The 19690-nt window shown below is 41.7% G+C and overlaps 1 protein-coding gene across 2 annotated transcripts in view; it reads right to left on the bottom strand.

Moving 5' to 3' along the window:
• Nucleotides 1–19690, bottom strand: part of LOC114127073 (protein tiptop-like) — a 61944-nt gene that overhangs the window by 8172 nt on the left and 34082 nt on the right. The window lies entirely within an intron of this gene.

Raw genomic sequence — 19690 nt, 5'->3', positions numbered from 1 at the left:
AGCGGTCTCGTTATACATTATAATTGTAAGTGTGTATTTATTTTGTATATATGTGTGTTAGTTACTACTGTGTGCGAGTACGATGCACGCAATAGGATCGTTCATCCTATCGGCCCGCACGCTTCGAGATGAGAGTCTAATTTGAAATAATGGGCTGCTGTCGAACCGACGTTTAGATTAACTGTACGCGCTGGCGACGTCGTCGTCAAACACCCGCCTGACGACGGGTCGTTTGTACTTATTTGTACGGCGTTGGCTGTCAATGATTTTTTTTTTTTTTTTTTAGAAAAAACGATACGCGCCGATTTCATTCCGCGTGTAGTGCAGACTGTACTTGAGAGTTGCGATCGTTTTCCTCCCTTAACGAGCTGACTGCCGCCGCGGCATCGCTAATATATATATTTATATTATTATTATATTATACACCGTCCTGTGAATCGACCGTAACAGAGCGTTGTCGCGAAATGAACGCAGAACAAAACAGACATGCAAGCAGTGCAAAAACTAAAAATTTACCAAAATAAAAAAAAAACTCGACCAAGAAAAGAGTTTATTATCTCTGCAGACGTTCGTCTTTTTGATCAACGCATTTTATTCTTAGACGTTCCCGGAAAAAAGAATAAAGCGAGAGGGAGATAGAGCAAATAATAATAATAATATAATGGTATGGTATATAAGGAAAAAAACTTTTGCGTGCACAGACGAGACGAGGTCTTGGTGCAATGGAATTCATTATTTTTGTGCGTGGACTATGCAGTGTAGTTAAAGAGAGGACAATGGGGGTCGCGAATTTTCCGGGCCGACAAACCCTCAAGATCGAACGCGCTAGATAACCATATAAAAACAATAAAACCTGGGGCGGATCTCTCGAACCTGTCCAAAGTCGTCACGACCCAAAGCCTATTGTCTTAACGCCTTGCAGATGGCCCGATAAAAACGAATGGGTTGTTTAAGAAAACTTAAAACCGTCGACATCGTCGTCGTATACCCTTCGGCCCGCGCACCGACGCCACACCAGAATGATGCCTTCGCCATTATGCAGCGCCGCGAAAAGTTCTCGTACACGGCCGCCGCGAAGAGAAGCCGAAGAGAAATATGTATGTTTAGCATTATAATGGTGTACAAGTATTAATAATATAATGCAATGAAATGAACATTCAGAGACGAGGCGTCCAATAAACCACACCACGCTTTCCTCGATCATTAGGCTCGCGTGCGCGGCATGTTTTTTTCTCTTCTTATACTATTATTATATTCTTACGGCACCGTCTATGGGTTATTTTATTTATTATTTGTTTTTAAATCCATCGGAGCGGCGACGGTGGCTAATATATATTAATATAGTGTGTGCGCGCGGAATGCGGAGAAAAAGAAAATATCGTTTAATTGGTCTGATTTATCGTCTATTGTTCACGTGCTGGTCGTGATGGTTCGATTTTTTATTCTTTTTTATTTTTATTATTATATTTATGTTTCAGCGCCACCGGTCAGCGCCACTCCTCACAAGCCGCAGTGGTCGTTACCCGCCGTTGCCACCGCATCTTATTATCGCCAAACCTATCCAAAGGCACATACTCACGATCGACTTGTCGGTTGTATGTATTATTATTATTGTATGGGTGCGCGGTTGTTATCCTAAGTCCGATCGTCAGTCGTTTCTATACCTAGTGGCGCACGCGCGGGCGGTAATCTACGAGAAAATCGGCGCAATTACTATATACATATATATATATATTGTACGAATACGGTGAGTCATATATTACCCAGGTCGCGGTGATATCCGACATTATATGTATTAGATACCAATACTAAACGAAAACGGCAAAAAACGTCTGCTGACGAGAGTAAATAACGTGCGTAATAACTTATAATATTACTATTATATAGGACATAAAACGCAATCAGCCGGTGTACCAGCAATCCGTTTACGAAAGGTCTAAATTAGGCGGTGACGGCGACGACGACAGGACTGCCAAAACAAACAGACTCGTAAATTAATTGTCAACTCTGGTAACCGCACCAATTAACGTGATGTCGTTAAACATTAAGTTGCCGGCGGCGGTGCCTGTATAACGTCGTTGCGTTTTCTACCCTCCGCGAACCCATACCAGGACTCCCGCGCCCTTCTACTCGGGGTGAAGCGCTCGCGCGAGCCGTCTGTCTGTTTAATTCTTATTTGTCACCTCAAACCCCTTTTTCAGCTGTCCCGCGCACGTTCCTCACCGCATGCCGTGTACATACACACGATTGTACAACACAATAATAATCATAATAATATAATAATAACGATAATATATTCTTCTGTCTCGTGGATACAGTGGCAGTCATTCGACGTCAGTCCATCAGTCAACCCAGCACGCGCACGCGACTATATAATATGATATAATACGTAAAATGCAGGGATACCTTTACTATACCTACCGATTGTTATTATGACGAATATCGAGTGATCGTACAAACTTAAGCATCACATACCGAGTACAACGTACGTGTTATTCCCTCGCGACAACGACCTTAGGCCACACGAAGTGCCTATATACCATAATAATAATAATAATAATATATAAGCGGATCGGCGGCGGCAGCGAGTTGTCCTCGAGTATCCGACTCGAGCATACAATAAAACAATTTTTTATTCCGCACGCCGCTGTAGCTATATAGATTATAGGCATATAATAACATATCGACCGCCCCCTTTTTTTTACCTCTCGATAGCCATACCGTACACCGAAAGCGGCGTTTGTATGCAAATTCCGTAGCACATTAGCATATGTACACGCGCGTGTAGCGGTATTGTCTCATCGTCGTCGCCGTCGTTAAACGCTTTTCAATTTTTGCGACGGACTATCCGAAACAATGGCCGTACTCTTATGCTACAGGCAGCATTATACGTAATATACATCGTAGGTACGCGTATATTATTATTAAGTGTGTGTGTGTGTGTGTGTGTGTATGTATGTGTACAGAATGGCAGATAGGTTAGTGTCCGACAACTGCAACGAACGCGCGAGGTCGAGTACAGTGCATTTCATACTGTTTACAATAAGAAGACGATCTTCACGAATAAAGGACGCTTTATTGTACACACGCATATTATTTATTACATGATACGTATTCATTTGAAAAAATTCAGAAAACCATTTCGTTCAGTTGATTTAAAATAAAGTAGAGTTGATTAACTGATGAATCAAATTTAAATACGTCGTGTTGTTTGGACGACGTTTATTGTTTTAAACATTAAGATAAACAGAAGCAGTCGGGAATTAGTTAGTAGGTTTTTTAGTAGGTTTAGGATAACTACAGTTATCAATTTTAGGTTTTATATTTTCAATTTTAATATAATATCAAATATTGAATAGAACCGTGCATAGGACGTAATTAGAAAAAACACCGATAATAACAGTTCATTTTGCAGGGACGTCCTCCTATACATCAACGTATAGTAAAATAGAACTTGCTTTATTCCCTAGAAGAAGCGAAAAACAGATTAAGGAAACGCGATCGACACCGGTCCGATGACCGGACCATTAGCATTCCTCAGAGTATCTCGGCCGCGTCAAATTATTGCCTGGTGACTGGCGTCGCTGTCGATTGATTAATACTACGACGACGATCCGCACACTACATGTACATGAGTACAGTTCGCATACCCCGGGCAGCAGAGTATAAAAAATAATAATAATAATAATATAAAACGGCCAGGTAGGTGAGTTATGGGTATATATTATACACGACACGCGTGTTGGCGAAAATAATAAGAAAAACGTCCAGCAAAGGTATTATAAATGATGCGGCGGAAAATCAACAGGGGCACACACACGTACGCGTATATAATACCATACATTATATTATATTATTGCCTTCGGTACGATAATAATACGAGCGCACATATTGTGCAATCCCGAGACGCGGCGGCGGCCATTGTGCGCGAGCGTTGTTCGAGAGCGGCGGCGACCCGTGATTTATGGCGGGGGACGACGTGCCCCGGTCAAACTGGTTGACGACAAAAGAATAAAAACGAATAAACGCGATATTTGACGTCTTATGCGGCGGCGACACGGTGTTGGTCGGAAATTCCTGCACCTTTTGTCAATCAGCAGCTCCTCAGTTCTCCCCGTCAATGGATTTTTTTTATTTAATATTAATAATCGCCTCCGATCACCACCGGCAAGCTGCGAGTTTTTTTTTCTGACCACTGTCGATCGTCCTCATACGCTCATTACTCGCTGCCGCCCAACCTCGCAGCCATCTCCAGCGAAAACCGACACCTTGACCAAACCAAAACGACGCATCCACCCGTTATAAAAAAAAACAAAAATAAAAACAGCTCGAACACTCGACAGACTTGCAAGCAGATATAATATACCTCTGTACGTACGTATATTATATCGACGACCGTCACAGCTATAAATCTCCTGCACGCGCGCGATGGTTCGAAATTTATAACCTATAGCCGGCGTACACGTTACATATATATATATAGACGCGAGTTTATTACCGACTCGCGTTTTTGGTCCCATTGAATTGTCAAAATGAGCGATGACCGTGTCGTCGCCTGGCAGCGAGGTTTGCGCGAAAACAAGAAAAAAAAACCGCGACCGGGTCGGGAGAAGAGAAATCGGACGGTCAGAAATTTCGGGTGGCGGTGGCGGAGAGGTAAACGCCGCCGGAGACGCGATTCCCAGGCGCGCAACAAACCGGTCCGCGCGGGGAGCAAAAAAAAACCGTATGGATACGAAAACCATTCGCCGTGGCCACGAGAAGACGTGTACATAGGTAGATATAGAACCTACAGTATACCTTCCATACGGTGTCGTCTTGTCGGATGACCCACGGGCGGAGGGGGAGGACCTATCGGGTGGTGATAAATCGATTAAACAAAAGCGACGCGCCGATGCACCAACAAACACAATAGCGTAAGTCTGCGCACGACACGCTGCCAGTATACACATAATATATATATATGTGATTTAACGTATATATTGATATGTATATAATGCCTGGTACTGCAGGTATATAATAATAATAATATTATTGTACCTGCGTAAACGACGCGTAACTCTCTCGGTGCAGCACCTCATTACCGATGCAAACGCCGCCGCCGCCGCCACCGGATCGGCAGGACGCGGCGGCGAGTGAATGTGCGTCTTGTCCGTCCGTCCGTCGTCGGGTATACGAGCAACGCACGGCCGGCCCCCCGCCCCAAATGGACGGGCCCCGGTCGGCCAATCGGCACAGGCCGCACGTAAATACGTATAACGTAAGTGTGTTTTTGTCCTGTGCCTGCGTGTGTGTGGACAATCGCGTCGTGTGATACGCACCGATGGTGCAGCCGCAACGTATACAGATGCACATTGCACATATATTGTTATTACATATATATGTATGACATACGTTATACTCGTTATAGTGCACATATAATACGATATATATATATAAATACGTTATTACGGAGAGGTGGAATTTTATATATATATATATGAGATCATGATACCTATAATGTACGCGCCGCATACCTAATGTGCCGTCGCCGATCGTCTGCGAGTAATCGAATTTTTATCCACGTACAGCTGCAGGCGGCATCATAATAAAGACGTCGTCGGGACTTAACTCGATCCCGCCGAAATCGTTGTCGATGCGGGAAATTACGGACAATTATTAAACGTGCAGTGCGGTTTGGTCCTGTTCGGCCAATACGAATTTTTCGCCGGTTCAGCGAAGTATCACTCTGCAGACCGTACACAAATACGATTATCTACTGGAAAACGTAACCCTTATACGTATATTATATATATATAATAATTATATACAAGACGACTATACGTATTATATACGTGCGCGGTAATCAATGTTCTTAAATCAACGGTTAGGTAGTTATCTCCCAGACGGCGAACGAGTGGAGGCAGGTCAGACGACGACATAACTCGGCTAATGAACACGAGCCGGTACACATATACGTGTACACAATATGCAGTATTTTATATTATACGTACATATGTATGCGCGTGCGCGGTAGGTAGGTCGTGCTTTCTTTCGTGTCGCGGTCATATTATTAAACGTTATATATTATATTATACGACACAGGAATTTATAACGATACCGCGAATCGTTGGCCTGAGTATCCCAGCCGCCTGGCTTTGGATATCGTTAATCGTTCCAAATATAATATATCATGAGCGTGTCCAAAACTGTTTGTATCATATCTATAGTAAATTGAGAATATTATTATTAGTATTTTGATTTTGAAGTTTCGCAACTGACTCGACAGCTTTTGCCGTCGTGGCATAAATCTTCGCGCGTGAAACGAGTCATATTATTATATTTGTGTTCGTCGGCAGGTTGATTTATTTTGATTTCCCGCCACCGCCGACCCGGCCTGTCGCACACGTGCGCGCCAGTTAATTTTACCGACCCAATTCACCTAGTCTAAAAACTTCTTGGTACGTTCTCAAAAAATACGAAAAATAAACACTCGCACACGAGCCGCACATTCGCAAACGTGTAGATGTACCTATGCATATTGTGCTCCATTCGATAAGACGCCTAACCGCCACTCGTAACTCGAGGTAAAGCAAAAAATAAATAAACCGTACGTAAATTATTAACATTGTTCGGCGTGACATGTTTTTCGTGTTATTTTTTTTAAGATTTTATTGGCCACCACCGAAAACATGGTAGGTAAAATGGTATACATATATATTTATTATATAACACGTCAGGTGAGTGCGTGTACATCAGGAGGTCTCCGAAATCGTTTTCCTCTTACTCTCTCTCCTCTTTTATCTCTTTTACGCTCACTCACTCATCATATTATATCTTTCCTTTATCGTCTTCACAACGCATTATTAAATATTATAACGTCCGGCCGACGGGAGCACCTGCGACGCCACCGAAAACACACAAGTGATGTGATAAAACGAAACATAACATAATATAAACACATGGTTTTCTATAGTATCCTCAGTGGTGGAGGCAGCAAAAACGATTATTTTTACGATGAACACGTAGTTTTAGTATGTATGTATACACTTCTACTGTATAGCTATAGCTCCCATCTCAAAACGATTTGTGAACACTGAGTGCATTAAACTTGATATTCTAATGCAAGATTTACGAAATTTATATAATTGCGTTTGACTAAAACTTTATTTATTTATCCTAAAAATTAATAAGTATTTATACCTTCTAAAGTGCAACATCTATTCGTTATTTCCCGAAACGGTTTTTTTTTAATATACATGCAAAATATATAATTGACGCCGAATATGCGTAAGCTTGGTAGTGATAAATAATACATATATGTATCATATATACGGGCCGACGTAACAAACGCGGGTAGGTATTATCGACCGTTATCGGGGATTTGAATGGGTCGTCTAATTATGATCTATATAAAAATATGATATTATATATTATTATATGATTGTGTTTTATGCGTTCGAGGATTTCGGAAGGAAAAAATTACTTTTTTCATAGAAATTCAATAGAATCACACGGCACCCCGATAAAACGGTGACGTCGACTAAACACATATATATATATATTATATTTGCTTGATAATATATATTACGTGGGCACACGCGGTCGAGACAAAAGCGGCAGGCGCGCGCATTATAACATACAGTAGTGTATTTGAAAATATCGTTACGAGGGGGGTGTTGTGGGACGAGGGGGACAGAAAAAAATTGTGTAATTTATGTCCTATCGGTTTGACATCAAAAGATTGTGTGTGTGTGTGATACAGTTGGGGTGAGAGCGCGCGTTATTTATGTAATTAATAATTTTAATGGCCATCCGTCCGTCGGGGTACTGACGAACTGCTGCTGCTCGCACGTCGCTGATCGGCCGTGGCGGCGGCGGCGGCCCTGTCGAAAATATCCTCTGACTGATTTATGTCTTTTGCCGCAACAACGGGGCGAGAAAAAATATATATATTACACACGTATATGATATCATAAATAAACGGCTTCCCCGTCCTCCCGCCGCAGAAAGCTGCTGCAATAAAAGATCAGCTGTCAACCCCCCGACCACCCCCTCAGTATCGGGGCCCGTGCAAAATCCGCGTGTACACGCACGTTTGTTATATTACATTATATATCATACATAGGGTTCGACATCGTAGTCGTCGTCGTCGTCGTCGTCGTCGTCAGTGCACATGGCGGAAAAAAAATCGTTAGATCTCTGGACTTCACACACACAGAGGCTGCACGACAATAAATCTATACGTCCTTTTCCATGTCTAATCCGGGCCTACAGTCGGAAATTGCATCCTGGCCGATACAAACAGATTGTCAATACGCACGCACACATACATTAAATTATATAATTTAATTTTTGTATTACATAATACAATATGGAGCTTATATTGAACCCGATCTACGTACTCAAATATCCATGACACTCGTTACGACGGATTGACATAAAATAACTTTTATAAAATGTATACTACACGCAAGTTCGGGTGTTTATGAAAAATAGTAATCTTCTTTTCTTATATTTGTAAGTGCAAAAAAATAAAACTGTTAATTTATAAAACATCAACCGAAATCGATATGAAAATATTGTAAAATACAAAAAAAGTCTGAACGTCACGGACAGAAATGTCATATTCCACTAGTATCAACTTTTGAATTGGATTTTTGTTTTCAGTCTAGAGGATATCCCAAAATGTCTTAGATTTCCAAGAAAAGTTCTCATAAAATAACTGGTGTAAACATAAGTCGGTAGGACCACCTGTACAGACCATTTCTTAGTTCGTCTATATGCTACATGGTAGGGAGACGATACTAATACTTATATCGGCTATACCTAAACCTTTTTTAAATATTATATTTCGATACTTTCGATACTTTGGTCACACGACGTTAGCTGTTTGATCGACACGACATATACTGCAGTAAAGTCAGTATAGAGTACTTTGGCGTGTAATATAATATAAAAAGTGCTTAAACATCATCGCCGCAGCACAGTGTATACACTACACACACACCAGTATAATGTGACGATGACGATGATGATACACACGACCTCCGCTATCGCCGCACACGAGGGACATCTGCCCCTCTTTTTTCCACTTTAATTACCATCGACATCGTCGTGTCTATAAATCAAGAGGTGACGTGTGCGCGCTTACATACACACACACACACAAACGTATACGAACGTAATGCACTCTCCCGGTCTCTCGCCTATACACGCGAGTCGAAACGGGGAATGACGACAATATACTGCAATATATAAAATGTGACGACTGCGACTCCTCCTCGTGCATATTATAATATACATACCCGCAGCTCCACACATGCACATAATATTATGCATTTATTATTATTTTTATTGCACGCGGTGAATTACGTTTTTAGTTATTAAATTCATGATGCGTATGTAGACACACAATATACATTTCCATCAAGAACGACGTACTCGCGTGTGTGCGAATATATATATGTTTACACGATTAATAAAAGTGTTTGTGTGTCTGTTGACGAAGTGCAACGATCCGCCGAAGACACGAGAACGGCGTTAAGGCGTATATATATTATTATATTATATGTATACGTCTAACGGGTTGAGAAGAGCGACAAAAGTGTGTAGAAACGTATAATATTATATAATAATAGTCACTTTTCGGTCGGCGATGGCGGCGACGCGGAGGAATCAAAAAATGTCACACACACGCGCAATTAATAACCGCCACCGCCGCCGCAGTGTGTGTGCACAGCGCGCGATGGACATGTGTTTGTCGAATTACACATATATTATACGGAGGCGCACAATAATGGCTGTCAACATTTATCACCGAGCGCCGCCGCTCGGCAGATGTTCGACGCGAAAAAATATCGAATAAAAACGTGTATAATACGCTCGCGCGCGCTTACGTATAATATAATGATATTATATAATGTATACAACCACGTACAACGGAAATCTATAAAGACGATGAGGAATGATGTGCATCAAAATTCGATTTTCAAATATATCGGAATCGGCCATTTTCGATGTGACGAGAGGAAAAAAATCCGTGTATACTAGTGCGTTTATACACTCGCGCGAATACATATCAGTCACGAAAACAACCCCGCGAGGTGCAGACTTCACATGCCTCCCCCATCCCTTCGCTACCGACTCTGTGTCATCCTTCGGAAGCGTAATGCACTATTATAATACACTACACGGACCGCGCACACATGCTCGCGATGTATAAACGAAGTGTTTGTGTGTGTGTGTGTTGTGTATATACGAATATAATAATATACCTCTCGGCGCGTTTAACCCGACCCCGCCGCGACCCCGACGCCACGACGCAGTCGGTTGTCGGCGGCTAATTTGTCAAGAAACCCCTAAACGCCACCGCCGCCGGAAAACAAACTACCACCGAGGTCCCGAAATCGTGTGCGGTTATACGATATTATACGACGAGAATGGTGGTCGTGTTTATGTACTCGGTATATTATGATGTGTATATATAATATTATAAATCGCGAGATTTACGTCGCAGCATCGCATTGTTTTTGTTTTCTGCCGTCACCCCGTCGATTATTCTCCCGTTGTTGTTGTTATATTATTTTTTATTCCTTTCGTCATTTCCCTCTTTATTTTAGATTACGCGCACTTTACTCACGGACCACCCGCGGCGAAGGACACGACGCCCGCGAATCGTTTCATTTTTCGTAAAAAAATACGAAAGCTGTCACCGCCGCGGGACGTGCGCGTCCAGCGTCGCGTTTTTTTGATGTTCTTCCACTCTCCGAGTTTCCATCTCCGTTTTCTTTTCCAGCCTTTGCTTTTTAGTTTTGATGGACGCTGTCGATCAACGACCGCCACGGGGACGCAGTTCGACAAGAGAAGAAAATTGTATGTTTAATATTAAACAAAAAAACACAAGACTACGTGAACCCCTACCGTGGACGGTCATAGAATATAATTAAACGCGCTCTAAATACTTTTTTCTCTTATACTTTTTGGTACACAAATCAAAATCGTTGTTTTGTCAGCAAAAAACTATAAGGATGATTCACCAAGCGTCTTCAACCTTACAATATAGCATTATGTGATTTTTAGAATTTTTAAGGATAATATTATCAAATAATTAGATTTTTATATTTATATTTTAATTATATAATACATGTAAGTACCTAACTTTTTTTTTAAATGGAAGTTCACCTTATTTTAACATTTTTTACTGTTAAGTGATTTAATGCAAAAAGATTGAAAATTTGGTAAATTTGGTATAATCCATCTTTTACTAAATTCGTACAAATAATTTTTGAGTTAAATAACTTTGTATACTAAGAACAATGGGAGCATAATGATAGTTTTAGTTTATAAGGTATATGATGATTTCAAAAATATAGGAATAAGTATTATTTAATAAACGATTTATAATTTTAAAACTGTACATATTAGATGAATCACTGTATTATATTGTTAAATGTCTTGTTTGACGATCAAAGCGGCACTATGGTAAAAATCAAAATTATATCGAACTGTACGTCAATAATAAATTATAAGTTTGACCACTGTCGTGTGTTTTCACGTCTAGTCATTTCGAGCACGCATATTTTTTTGTCTTCGTCCCGTTAATATTTTTTACACTTTCTGCGTTCATTCGCTCGCTTATACTTAACAATTAAATATATTGTAATAACAATAATAACGAAGTCTCGTATACTGCGGACTAAAATTATTGTATACACAAGGTGTAGTATATTAATAATATTTTGTAGTACATTACGTTATATATAGATATGAGCGCCGCTGCTGGACCTACCGCATTCGTGCTAATATAGAATGCGAATTATTATTACCTCGGGATGCGTTTACGAGCCAACCAATCATTATTATTATTACTATTCGTTTGGCCATTATCCGGCGTTTCTTTTTTGGCACATGTCATATAATACGCATGATTAGTGAGTGTGTGCGCGCGCGCAAGAGAGAGAGACATAGATCCTGGGACGTATTTCAAGGTTTTTCGCGAGTTAGTGTACTCGTATTATATAGTAATATCCATGTTTAAAATCATATTTATTTCCTCTGGGTGACCACCAAGAACAACGTTATATACACCCGAGTCAATATATTAAATATGCTTTTGAGCACAGAGTTTACTAATATCGAACGCGATAAATCTTCCGTCGGCCCGTCACGCCGAATTTTAGTATTTTTTTTTTTATATTTTTTAATAACGTGGCTTAGAGAAAGAGAGAGAGAGAGTAACCTATTGCAGAACACACGCTCCAGCTGACCGCGGGGACGACTAAAGGCGTGGAACGAATAACTGACGCGCACAAATTCTATATATATATATATATGTATAATACTATAATATATTACTATTATCATCATCATCGTTATTATTATTATTATTATTGCCACGAGATATACACACGCGGATAGCAATAAATCAAGGTTTTGTCCGTCAGCCCAGGATCATCATAAACCTACTCTTTCCATCTTTCATTATTGTTGTTATTATTGCCATACAGCGGTCATAAAATATATACATATATATTATAAAAATATATTATTTCGACATCGCGCACATCATTGTTAACACCACGCACGGCTCTAATCCTCGGGCCCGATGTGCGATCATTAACGATGAAAAAAGCATACGCACACACACCCGATGTCACATAATTTACGTCGGTTTTGATGTGTTTTTGTCGTAAATTAAGTACGCGATTCGAAAAAAAAATCTATATTGCGCGGTTAATCGAGTAATTTTTTTCCCTACCAAAGACGATTCTGATTACGGGCGATCGCAAAACACGAAATTCAGTACAAACTCGAGACGGACGAGAAAACGTCCCGACCGTCTTCAGTGACGGGGTAAGAGACTGCAGCTGCAGTAGAAGCCACTCGAGTGAATTTCGTTTGGGGGAAATGATTTTACGTCTTTCTCTTTGCAACGGCGCGCGGTGCGTATAATAATATTATATATACGTCTGAATATAAACATTTTCATCTCACAAAAAAGGTTCGGTGACTGGCGGCGATCCGTGCGCGTGTGCGTGCGTGCGTGTGTGTCCGGTCGTCTTCGCCGTCGACGTTACACAACGGTTGACAGGGTTGTTTTTTTTCTCCGTTGCAAGTGACGTTGAAGCCCGGCGCGACCTGTTCACGTCACCCACAGATCACCGGCGGCAGACGTATATATATATATATATATAAATATATATACGCGGCGTGGTGGTGTAGTCGAGGAAATTGCTTGTGGACGTCGTCCCCCGGAAAATTGGAAAACGCGGATTGCCCGGCCGACGGCAATGAGTGACAGTCTTGTCATGCGGCTTTCTTTCTTTCTATACCTCTTTCTCCTCGTCATCCCGCTCACCACCGCCTGGGTATATATTCTTTTCCTTTTCCCCGCTTTTTTCGTCGCGTTCCAACCCTTGCAACCCGCTACTGCTATATAATACTACTATACTGCACACTACACCATCACTAGCTCGTCCTCTCCGTTTTTCTTTTTACCCCCTCCTTCATCGTGTGAGACGATAGTGGCGGTTCTATATTCCTATATACGAGCAGTGCACACATTTAAGTATATGTTATATACGGGCAGAGAGACAGCTGTCCGCCGTTTTCCAACAGCGACGGCAAAGAAACAACAAAAGAATATCCGGCGTGCAGAGGAGGAAATTCGTTACGACTACGAGTGAAAAAAAAATAGAAAGAAAACAACGCAGTGCGTGTACACGTTGAGGACATGTGGAAATCGATCGAAATGGGTCGTGGAGTCTGTCTTGTTGATCGATGATGAAAAATAATAATAATGATAACAACACACTTATGTATGGACTATATATATTTGTGTGTGTATGTGTGTGTAAGACGCAAAGCAGCGCAGGCGACAAAACGAACGTAATAATTCGAGTAAAGCGATATGATTGAAATGGCGGGAGTGGCTGTGGTAGCGGGTGAAAACTTAGGGGTAGCGGACTTGTATATATATATTATATATAAAGTAGCAGGGTCGGCCGTCTGGTTGATGTACGACAGGCAATGAGCGTTACGGATGGACTACCGACGACGTCCGCCGCGCGTTTATTTACCGCGATGCGCGGCCTTCGATCAACGTCCGCAGTCATAATATCTTTGCACACCGTCCGGCCGGGAGACTTATGGCACCCCATCAAATCGTGACGTGCTCGACGGCGGCTTTTTTCGACGCCCGCCTGCGTATGTATGTGTATACCCCATCACAAATATAGATATATAGACATAGATGTGCTGCAGTATATAATAAAATAACGGCGAGAGAGGTAGAACATAATATTATATTATTTATACATATATATTATGTGTAGTAGCTGCCGAGAGTGTATATATACGCGCGAATACGAGAGAGAAAATAAAAAGGATATTTTTTCCTATTTGTTTTAACGAGCTCGTTGCTACCGAATGTTTCTCCTCTTTCCATTTATACATATATATATATGTACATAATCTCGAACCGCTGTCACCTCGGTGGTTAGACGCGGATACTATTGTTTTTCCCCTATCCAGCAGAGGGGTGGCGGTGACTCGTCCGATCCGCTCGCAAGAGTCCTTGGGCAGACGTCAGTCCACTGCTCGCGTTATTGGGTTTTGGCGGAGGCGTTTTTGAAAATCGACGGGCACGATAGACGTGCGCGCTCATTGAATATGCAACGGACGGCGGCGGGAAAAACCCTTTGGAATGACACGACCGTCGGACGACTGACAGCGCCGAGCTGCATACACCCTCCATCGCAGACATATATATAGCTGCACAGCCAGCTCTCTCACTCTATCTCTACCTCTATCCTGCACGTGTCTCTTTCACCCGATCTCACTATGGCGCGGTTGACTTATCCGATCGTGTCCGTGACGTTTTGCCCGGTGGACCGACTCAAATTGACAAGGATTTTCTGCCGCGGTCGACCACACCACCACCCATCCCAGTGACTAGGAGAGCAATGGAAATTCCGACTACCACCCCACACGCTATCATCCCTCAAGATCGCCGCACAACTACCCGTCGGCCGTTAGCCAGAAGACGACGACACGAAAATTTCAGCTAGAAATCGACCGGACACGATTTATACACACACACATATATATAAAAAATAAATATATACAATACACATACATATATTTTGTAAAAAATATATATTGTAGTCGTAGTCGAATCTCTTTTCGCCGACACTTTATCGTTATTGCGGTGTGCATTTCTACATATATGTATATCGTATTATCTATATACGGACCTAACGAAATGTCACACCACGCGCTTTACCGGCCACCACGCCCCACGACCACCATAGCTGCGGTAGTGGTTTTCTGGCGTTTTATTACCATCGTCCGTAAAAACAGGGGGTTAATATTTACTAGCAAACGTCGCTATATAATACGCTCACTACTTGTTATGCATGAGCACTGCGCCAGGCGTATATATATATTGCTGCAGCATCAGCAAAAGGTCTCCTCCCCCGTTCTACCACTGGAACAAGTATTGCATTTAAACACCTCATTGTGAGCACCGCACCACACCAGGGACTAAGCAAGTTATGACCCCGGACGGTTTGCAATGATATTTTTGCCCTTAACGTTTACGACGGTCGTCGTCGCCGCCGTCGTCTTCAAATGGCATCCCTCCAGCTAACCGTCTACCACCCGCCCACTCGTCGAATCGTTGGAAAATAATAAGAAAACTTCTTTGGCGGCGGCCGCTTCCCAAACGTCCAATCCGCAGTCGTTTTGCATAACCGGACGCCGTCTCGAAAATTGGTTTTTTCCTTCTCTATATACCCAAAATTTACTGCTCCCTTCTTATCGCACCACGAAGACGATAGTATTGTTATTATTATTGTGTACATATAATATTACACCAGTGGTGGGTTTCGATCGAGCATAAGTATTATATACAATATTATACTATATTATATCCACGCAGAAGTGGTGGTAAAGGGCTCCTACGAGTTATGGCGGTGTCGGGACTTCGTTTCAGTACAATCTCACTCTCTCCTTCTCTCACTCACTCACACACACATACTCACACTTACTCGTCGAGGAAAGTAAGTTTTTTTTTTGAACATTCAGCTTGACCACACCACTGAGAGTTGGTCGTGGAAACTTAATTGGACCAACGGGGCGATTCATCAAAAGTTTCCGCTGGGTTGACGGATTTGGGTTTTCTTGGGGATACCGCGTCCGATGGATGCAAGTGACATGGCGGCCGTCGAGCGCGTTTTGACGTTTGAGAGCCACGTCCGCACCAGATTAATTAAGATTCGGCTTTGTTTGTGGTCGCCGGCGCACGCCGCGCTCTCCTATTGCCGATGCGGTGGTCGGAACAGAAACTACGACTAAACATATCCTACATTATATATATATATACAAGGCGGCAGGGCCGACGATGACTGCGCGACGACGTAAGCGAAATGATTGACGGACGGCGACGTGTGGTCTTGAGACTGGGTATGAAGAGGTGATCTCGGTTGATTGATATTCCAATTTGGCTATCACGGCGGTAGCGGTGGTAATAGAGGATTGCGTATAGGGTGGAAACAGTTGACGTACACGGCGTAAAGGGTTGACGACGGCCGTGGTACGGCGCGGCAGAGGCGTTTGCCGGAAGGGCGGCCGCCTTTGTTGTCAAACCCAGCGAACTTCCTTCACTCGCTCCTCCACTACTGCTTGCAGCAGAAGTAGAGCAGGTACCAAAAGCGCGCCTTTTACGTCCCGTTTCAACTATTGCCGCCGTCGTACGCATTTATATATAGATATAAATATGTGTACAACACATATTATGTTATTATTATAACGTTACAAACAAAAATGGTGCTCTAGGCGTAAAAGGTGCGAGGCTTCGCCTTTGCTCTTCACAGTCTACGCGCAAACACACGCATAAAACAATATAACATATATAGTATAATATATATCGTACTTCGCGGCAACGCTGTAGTGTAGAATATAATATATATTATATCTATAATTTATATATATATCTTTCATGTGTAAGCCTACGCGACGTTTTATATTTGGAGAGCTAATCAGATTTATCTCGCCAACAACCGCCCGAGGAAATAACAATACATCCACTGCAGACGGGGTACGGCGTTTACCGTCGATTTTACGAATTATTGCGTTTCGAGTGCAGCGATTTTCTTCGTACAAAAATAACCGCGTCGATCGCGGCTCCATATAGGTGGTAGGTACCTATTATTTTCTCGTGTCGATAGATTTACGACCTGCAACGTCCAAGTCCATCACGCACCGTAACATAAGCACATATATAGACTATTTCTGCCCACGTTTTCGCATACATTCTGCCTCGTTTATCATCGAAATCGATCTCGCGCGTATATATCAAACTGCAGCAGCAGCCGTCGCGGCGTATTCTCTCGCTGATACGAACTATTATATTCACACTCTCGCTCGATGACTACAATAATAAATTGTAAGTTGTATATATAAAAAAAAAAAATATCGGTTACACCGTTAAAGTTATATTACTATTATTTTGCCACCGACGCCGTAATTTCGTGTGTGCCGATCGTCATCCGACGTAGTTATTTTATTTCCATCCCATCAACATTGCATCGACTTTCCCTAGTCCAAAGGGCGTAAAGTCAGTTCGATCTACTATATAATATACTATATATACACTTACACACACATGAACACACCAAATCGCATCCGTCAGAGTGCGTGGGTAGAACAAATCGGAAACGCACGTGATATTGTACTACGGGGAAATCTCGGCGGAAACTGATCATCTAGATTCTAGACTGTGTATATACTATATAGTATATATATATAAATGTATAAATGTTCGGTCAAATCCCCACAAGCCCATAAGACTAAACGCGTATACTTGTTAATTTTGGCGTGCTGACCGAAGGCATTCTTACTTTTGGCTGTAATGGTTTCTGCCGTATTATAACCATATATATTATATTATACTTTACTGCAGGGAAAATTAATTTACAATCAAACAATACGTGCGAGTGATGACACGCGCCGTATACCTACACGTAAGGAACACTAAATAATTCCCATAGGTGCCCGCTCGTTATAATAATATATTATAATTACGACGAGGTGTGCGAGGTGTTCCGCGTCGAATCGGTTTATAATGAGTAAACACGTTGAGTTATCGATGTTATTACCGTGACCAGTGGGTATGCGTAGGTTACTAAAAGGCCTTAACATGTACCGACACGTATTGTTTATAATAAATTATTATAAATATATTTTATTTTTATTTTTTATTTTTCCGGTGCCCCCGACGTGCCGGCGCTAACGAGAAGAACCGCATTGGCTTATTGTTTCCGGCGGCGGCGGTGGTGTCGGCATCGACTGACCCGACTAATCGCGGTGCGACCATCGCCGCTGACGCCGCCACCGTTCGAACTCTTTGGTATTCACGACAGGCGCCCCGGAGACCACACGCACACACATACACACGCGTGAGATCTTGCGTCGTCTGTTATCGCATCGTCCGTCTGAGGAGAGTAAGTTATTGACGCCGTACGTGACCGAAGAAAAAATCTAGTCCCTCGGCGTTAGCAAAAACGTCGCGAGGCGGTTCAAAACACCAGAGGTTTACACGGATATCGTATATATATATATATTCATGGAATCGACGAGCAATATTACATGTGCCAAAAACGGAATTTGTTTCCGCTATTCGCGCTTTCGCGGGGCGCTTCGAACGTGAAAAAATAAATAAGAAAAAACACACTGCACATAATCGGTTTCCATAGCTGTCGGGCAACACAGAGAGTTCGTCTGTATATATGTATATCTGTCTGTCTGTCTGTTCGTCCGTCCGTTTATCGGCCGTCCGCCACCGCAACGGCGTTATAATAACACGCGTAGCGGATCAGTGTCAGTCACGAGTGTCATGAATGACGGAATGGGGCCCCGGAGCAAGGTGCTATTTGTCAGTCGTGGAGAAAAAATAAAGCCACGTAGACTAAAAGAAAAAAATAATAAATAAAAGAACTCTAGATAAAAAATAAACCCCGTCCGTCCGACTGACGTGCATTATAACACGAATGACGTTTGGAACGCGTCGATGTCCGGTTTTTTCATATACCTACACCTATATATAATATACACAAATATATATATTTTTTTTTATTTCATGAAAATTCATGAGTTAGATAGGTATATGTGGTGTATACGTAGTGTATACGTAGTGTATACCACGGGGAGATAAAAAAGATAAATTACACTGTTATTTCGTACTACGCGTCCTGTATCAGAATGCTTATTGAGTAATGTAACCGACGACAAGTGTTCGTCACGCATACAATATTATAATAATGTCCGTTGCTGCAACGCATCTATTGACAATCGTGCGTATTGTACAATACAGATTTGGTTTGGACTCTAAAGCAACGATATTTTCTAACTGGTGCATGGAATTTATATTATAGGTAAAACGCAAATAAAACACTTGTTTAAAAACAAATTTAAATCAATAATAATAACACTGTATAATATTTTGATAAGTATAAGTATTAGACGAAATAAATATGGGTACAAAGATTTGAGACTGAAGGTTATAAGTATGAAACCTAATATTGACATCTTAATGTTATAATAATTAAAAACAAAATACAAATTCTCATAAAAGTATCATTAAAGAATAATAAAGATAAAAATTTTATGTAAAAAAATAATTGAATATTAGATTTTAGTTTTTGTGTAA

The sequence above is a fragment of the Aphis gossypii genome, chromosome 1 (assembly GCF_020184175.1).
Source record: "Aphis gossypii isolate Hap1 chromosome 1, ASM2018417v2, whole genome shotgun sequence".
Classification (NCBI taxonomy): Eukaryota; Metazoa; Arthropoda; class Insecta; order Hemiptera; family Aphididae; genus Aphis; species Aphis gossypii.
This window is presented reverse-complemented; position numbering and strand designations above follow the sequence as displayed.